The sequence below is a fragment of the Hipposideros armiger genome, unplaced genomic scaffold, assembly GCF_001890085.2.
Source record: "Hipposideros armiger isolate ML-2016 unplaced genomic scaffold, ASM189008v1 scaffold_395, whole genome shotgun sequence".
Lineage (NCBI taxonomy): Eukaryota > Metazoa > Chordata > Mammalia > Chiroptera > Hipposideridae > Hipposideros > Hipposideros armiger.
This window is the reverse complement of record NW_017731745.1, coordinates 25,773-32,498: the sequence shown is the minus strand read 5'-3', so window position 1 is coordinate 32,498 and position 6,726 is coordinate 25,773.

Here is a 6,726-nt window from a genome sequence, read left to right as displayed (position 1 = left end):
CTCATTGTAGGATATTTAGCAGCATTACTGGCCTGTAGATACTAATAGCACCACCATTCCCATTTATGACAAGCAAAAATGTCTCCACACATTGTGAAATGTGTGCTGCAAAATTGTCCCTGGTTAAGAACCACTGATTAATATTACAAAATCAATCAATATAGTCTACTATTTTAATAATTATAAACTAAAACTCATAATAATTTCAATAGATGCAGAAAAATGTTTGTTAAAGAGAACATCCAGTTATGTATGATAAAAACACTTCACAAGTGAGTCAGGGAAAAGACAGGTACAGTACTGCAAAGATACAGACCTCCTTTTTGATTTTTTAAACCAAAGAAATTTATTGGTTCAGGTAACTGGGAGGTTCAAAGGGTGATAGTAACATTAGAAATGGCTAGATTTCAAGCTTCCAGCAGTGTCAGCAAGACAGTGCCTCTCTGCTAGGTCTGCCTATCATACTGAGTTCACTCTCAAGCAGGCTCTCCACACAGCTCGGGATGGCCACAAGCAGCTCCAGGCTTTTACCTTCTGTGGACTGATTAATACTTTGCTCTGTGATATTTGTAAAGTCCTGGTGATGAGTCTCATTGATCAAGTCTGACTCATCTTTTGAGCTGGGGTCGGGGTGGGGGCACGCTCTGTGCAACCCACACAGATGAATTCCCAGAGGACCAAAGATATTCTTTCACCAGAAAAAGAAATGCTGAACAAGCAAAATAACAGATATCTAATATAGAGAAACTTTTTTCCCGTGGGTGAAGACAACATAGTTTATATTTATGGGACCATGTGTTCAGGAGTGACTTAGCTGAATGGTTCTGGCTCTGGGTTCTCATGAGGTTCAGATGGTATTGGCCAGGGCTGCAGTTTTCTTAAGGTTTGATTGTAGCTGGGGAGTCTGCTTCCAAGCTGGCTCACTCATATGACTATCAAGTTTGTGCTCTTCGCTGATGAAAGGTCTCAGTTCCTCACCATGTGGCCTCTCCACAGAGTGCCTCGAGTGTCTTCTTGAGATGACTGCTGGCTTTTTCCAAGCAAATGATCCAAGAGACCAAGGTAAAAGCTGAAATGTCTTTTATGACAAGCTTTGGATATCATCCATCATTACTTCTACAACATCCAACTGATCACATAAGTCATCCCTTTCACTTTTGAAAGGGGCTACACAACAGCATACATACACATACCAGGAGGGGCAAAAGTAATCAAAGAAATAACAGAAAAAATTTTCTAGGTGAGAAGTTCATAAGATTCTAGATTCAAGAGCCCTTTAAATTTCTAGCACAATGGATTAAAAATAGACCCTCTCCAATGCATATCATAAAATTTCAGGATATTTAAAGTCAAAGAGAAAATCTCACAAGATTGGGGGAGGTAGGGGGAGAAAAGTCACATACGAACATTTAGAATCAGAATGAAAATAGACTTTGTAATTTTCAACGGCAAGTTTGTAAGACAGAATATAATGTCAGTGTGTTGAAAATTCTGATGAAAAAATTATTTTAAATACAGAAATTTATACACAAGACAAACCGTCAATCAAGTTTTAGCGTAGAATAGAGATGTTTAGATATTCAAGTTTAGAAAATGTTCTCCCACACACCCTTTCTCAGAAACTTTGGGAAAACAGAAGATCCAGGAAACAAGGGATTCAATACAAGGAAGAGAAGAAGGAAATCCCCAGAATGATGGAGAAAGGAATTCCAAGGAAAACAGCTATGTGCCAAGTGCAAAGGGCAAAGAGAATAGACTTGAACAGGTCAGAAGACTCAAGAGATTGTTCCATGAGAAGATTGATTTGATAGAACACCTAATATGTTTGGATACATTGATTTACACAAGTGAAGGTTTGTAATTGAACTAGTGATGAGTTCGTCAAAAAGTAAGATAATGAGAAAATAAAACAGGTATTAATTCCAGAGAAAACAAAGCTCTGTGCCAGGAAAGGTACAACAAAGTTTACTACATGTCTTAGCTGGAACACATGGATATGTCTACACATGTGTAGCTAAACAAATAGCTCATATAACTAACTGTACTAGGAAGATAGAGGAATGAAAAGTGTGCACATAGGTGATGGGGCAAGCCAGGGGTTAAAAGAGAGCTAAGTCCTCATTTTCCTTAGTGGGGAATTGATAGATAATGTCTAGGACTGAAAAAGCAATCAATAAATATAGCAATATAAGCATGTTTTTTTAGGGATGTGGATGTATATGCCAATGAACCCACTAAAGTTGTGGAAATTTGTTGCCTCTGGGGAGTAGCAATTAGTGGAGGGTAGGGGAGTAGAGGTGCGAATTTTCATAATAAGCCTTGTATAACTAGTGTAATTTCCCAACTATGTTCATGTAAACTTAATAAAAATAAAACTAAACAGGGAAGATTCTGAGAGGATGGCAAAGTAAGAAGCACCAGGAATCTGTCCCCCCACCTAGAAAACAATTGCACTCTCAGAATTGGTCTGATGTAACTATTTTGGAACTCTGGAGTCTATTGAAGGCTTGCAACTTCCAGGGAAAGGCTTGGCAGTAAATTGCTGTTAATTTCAGTCAAGTTCAGCTCTTAGCAAGCACTGTGGCAGCAACTCATCCTCCACCCTCAGCCCCATGGCAGGCAGCTGAGCACATATTCCAAGAGCAGCTTGCATGAAGCTTGTGGGAACCAGGGTGGGCAAAAAGGACCCTGTCCTCTAAACATCAGGGATCTGGGCTCTGATAGCTGATTGCTGCTTCTAATCACAGAGGTGCAGACAAAGAGGTGGATGGCCATTGTTGTTGCATCTCCTTCCGTTCTAAATCCTCCAGCTGAAGTGACTTCTAGGGGATTTCAAGAGCTGATGTCCTAGTCTTCCTTTATCATTTTCTCTTTTTCTCTTCTTGGGAGCCAGACATTAAAGACTCGGATATTCAAAAGCAACTGCATATATGAGGAAAGTTAGAAAGTGACCACGTATGCCTAGGGAACGGTGCAGACTCACAAAAGATTTGAGAAGACCTTAAGTTTACACCTCAGGCAGATCCGTAGTACACAGATAGATTACAATAATAAAAAAGCCAAAAAACAATAAACAGAAATAATATATAATTTTCAAAAACAGCAGACCATGAGGAAGGGGGAGAATCTGATTTCTTGAGCTATCACATTATTAGAGCCAAGTGTCCAGTTTTCAAAACAACAACAAAAATTATGAGGCATACAAAGAAACAGGAAAATATGGTCCATTCAAAGGAAAAAAATTAAATGAACAGAAACTGTCCCTGAAAAAACCTGATAGATCTACTAAACAATGATTTTAAAACAGTCAACTTATAGATACTTAAAGAATCAAAGGGATATGTGAAGAAAGTCAAGAAAAGTATGTATTCACAAAATGGAAATAGCAATAATGAGATGGAAAACTTAAAAAGGGTTTTTGTTTTTTTCATTGGGACTTAAGTGCTGGTCTTGGGATGAGGCTCAGTGCTAGTCTTAGGGTACAAAAGGCTTGGGACACTGTTGGGGACATAGGCTCAGGCTCATCTCAGGGTATAGGGGCTTAAGATATGAGAAGTCTTAACAGGCTGGTCTTGACCTTAAGGTCTTGAGGTAGCTGTGCCTGGGGTCCCCACCCACAGAGCTGCTGCCAGAGGTTCCAGGAGATGAGTCACAGGTGCATGAAGTTGCAGAAGCCACCCGGGATACATTTGCCCATCTTGTACTGCCCACAGCATGGTTCCTAGTAGCCAGTGACAGGAGACAGCTGGACATACACAGCCTGCCCATTGAACCAGCAGTTAGTTATTGAATTCAGCCACTGCCCACTCTGCATCCTCCTTACACCAGAACTTGATGTAGACAATGCCCAGGAGGTGGTCCCTCAGGTTGTTGCTAAACCCCCTCAGCCCCTGTTTATCTGGGAATGTCTTGATTTCTTTCTTACTTTTGAAAGACAGTTTTGCCTGATATAGGATTCTTGGTTGACAGTGGGGGTGGAAACCCCCTTAATGTTCAGAGATAAATAAATAAAACAGGGAGAAAACACAAGACCAGGAGAAAAATAGGCAAAGAAGAGGAATAGACCTTTGCAGAAAAAAAGAAATATAATCATCAGTAGACCCGTGGAGAAATGCTTCATCTCATTCATAATTTAAAGAAATGAAAATTAAAGTGATGTCATGCCAATTTTTAGTAGCATATTGACACAGCATAAAATAATTTTTACTATGTGGCAAAGGTGAGGGCAGATGCGCTGGTAGGTAGTACAAGCTGGAGCAGACTTCATTGAAGGCCAACTTGGAAATGTCTATGGAAATGTGTGGTGCTCCTGCTCTTTGAGCAACTCCTCTTCTGGGATTTTATCCTAACACATATACTCCACAAGTATGCAGCCTATGTTCAAAGGCATTCATTGGAAATAACACACATGTCCGCACATGGATAGCTAAACAAATAGTGATACAGTCTTCTCATGGTGTCTTAGTTGATTTGGGCTGCTACGACAGAATACCGTAAACTGGATGACTTACAAACAACAGAAATCTATTTCTCACAGTTCTGGAAGCTGGCAAATCCAAAAGATCAAGGCACCAGCCAATTCACTGTCTGGTGAGGGCCCGCTTCTTGGTTCCTAGACAGCTGTGAAGAAGACCTACTTCTCTCTGGGTTCTCACATGGAGGGAAGGGTAAGGGAGCTCTCTGGGATCTCTTTTATAAGGGCATTAATCCCATTCATGAGGGCTCCACCCTCATAACCTAATCACCTCACAGAGACCCCACCTCCTAATACTATCACATTAGGGATTATTAGGTTTCAAGATATGAGCTTTGAGGCGCCACAAACATTTAGTCTACACAATATAGTACATGGACTATTCTGCACCGTTCAGAAGAGAGGTTCTGTGTGTGCTCATATTGAAGAGAGGACAAGATACTTTAAGTTAAAAAAAAGTCTCTAGCAGTATTTATAGTATGAGTCCAATTGTGTGACAAATGAGGAAAAAAAGTAATATTTGTAATGATCTGGCACCTACTTCATGGTCATTAGAAAATACTCCCCTACTTTCTCTAATGTACTCGTAAGCTAGAAAACTAAACAATTATAATTCAATACAAAAATTCACTTGATAACGAGGCTCACTTGGCTGCAGAGGTCATGTATATATAATCTTGACTTTACATTTTTGTGTGATTTCCAACAGCTTTGTTGCTTTACAATTCATCAGCTTGATTAAATGTAATAAATTTGAATTTATAAAAGAAATTATATAGCATTCTGCATTTAGATGTTTTCTATGTTTTACCTTTTAAGCTTTCTTTAAAACATAACACAAAAATCTTTCTTTTAAAAGGCATATAATTCTCTAGCTTTAAAAAATATAGAAAGTAATATCCCCCATTTCTTTCCCCAGCTGGTCTGGAGTTTCCTGACCCAATAAGACCTCAGCCGATTTGTTCTGGACTAGAATTTAGGCGACCTGGGCGCCAGGCCTGGCTCAGCTGCTCACTAGCTGGATGACCTTAAGTAAGTAAGTCCTTTAGCTTTTCTTAGTTCTTTTTCTCAGCTGTCATCAAGGGCACAGCACCTTTCCTATCTACCCCATGGGACTGCTTTTGAGGAGCGCATAAGGTAATGGGTATATAAACATGTAACCTGCAAAGGCTATGCAAATGAAAGGGCTTTGATTTTGTTAATGAGGAGGACCCCCTCAGAGGTTAAACATTTCTGTTTTCTGGTCTTCCCAGAGGAGAGACAAGCCTGGGTGTTTATTCAATAAACTTTGAGTGCCTTTCTGAACCAGGCATGATGCCAGAACCTGGTGATCCAGAGTTGACCATAATTCAGTCCTTGCTCTCAGAGAATTCAGTTTGGTACAATAGGCAATCGATAGTGACAGTAAAATGTGAGAAATGCATTAGAACAGCCACAGGCAAAACGTGGTGGGAACCAAAGTAATAACTATCTCAGGCCGAGAAGGCAGCACTGAAAAGGCGACACCTGAGTTGAGTCTTAAAGAACCTGTTAGAATTTGCCAGGTGGAGAACTGACTGACTGCCTAGACCAGAGGTTCTCAACCTTCCTAATGCTGTGACCCCTTAATACAGTTCCTCATGTTGTGGTGACCCCCAACTATAAAATTATTTTCATTGCTACTCTATAACTGTAATTTTGCTACTGTTATGAATCATAATGTAAATATCGTTTTGTTTTCCGATGGTCTTAGGCGACCCTTGTGAAAGGGTCGTTCGACCCCCAAAGGGGTCGCGACCCACAGGTTGAGAACCGCTGGCCTGGACGAACCCAGGCAGGGCCCAACCTTGGACCAGTTTTCCACCCATCTTTATCAAACCTCACCTGTGCTGTGTTGTAGTCATCATCAGAAACTTGCTCTCGGTTGCCTGTCTAACTGGAAAATATCTATGAGAAGAGGTTAACAACAGGTTAGGTGTGTTTCCCTCCTGGGAATAAATGTATTTGGGCCCAGAAAATGACATGGGTCCCTACACACAAAGGAATCATAATAATGTTTTAGTTTTACAGCTTACATGAGGGTAACTACCTTCTATTGGCCACCAACTGGTACCAGATCCTTACAAATATTAATTTTCTTCATTGCACAACAACTCATTTCTTCTCATTTTATACGTGAGGAAACAGAGGGCCTGAATCACCAGGCTAGTTAGTAGCAGAGCCAGGTTCCAACTCAGGCCATGATCGTGCCCATCTATGTCAGGTAGGTTCTC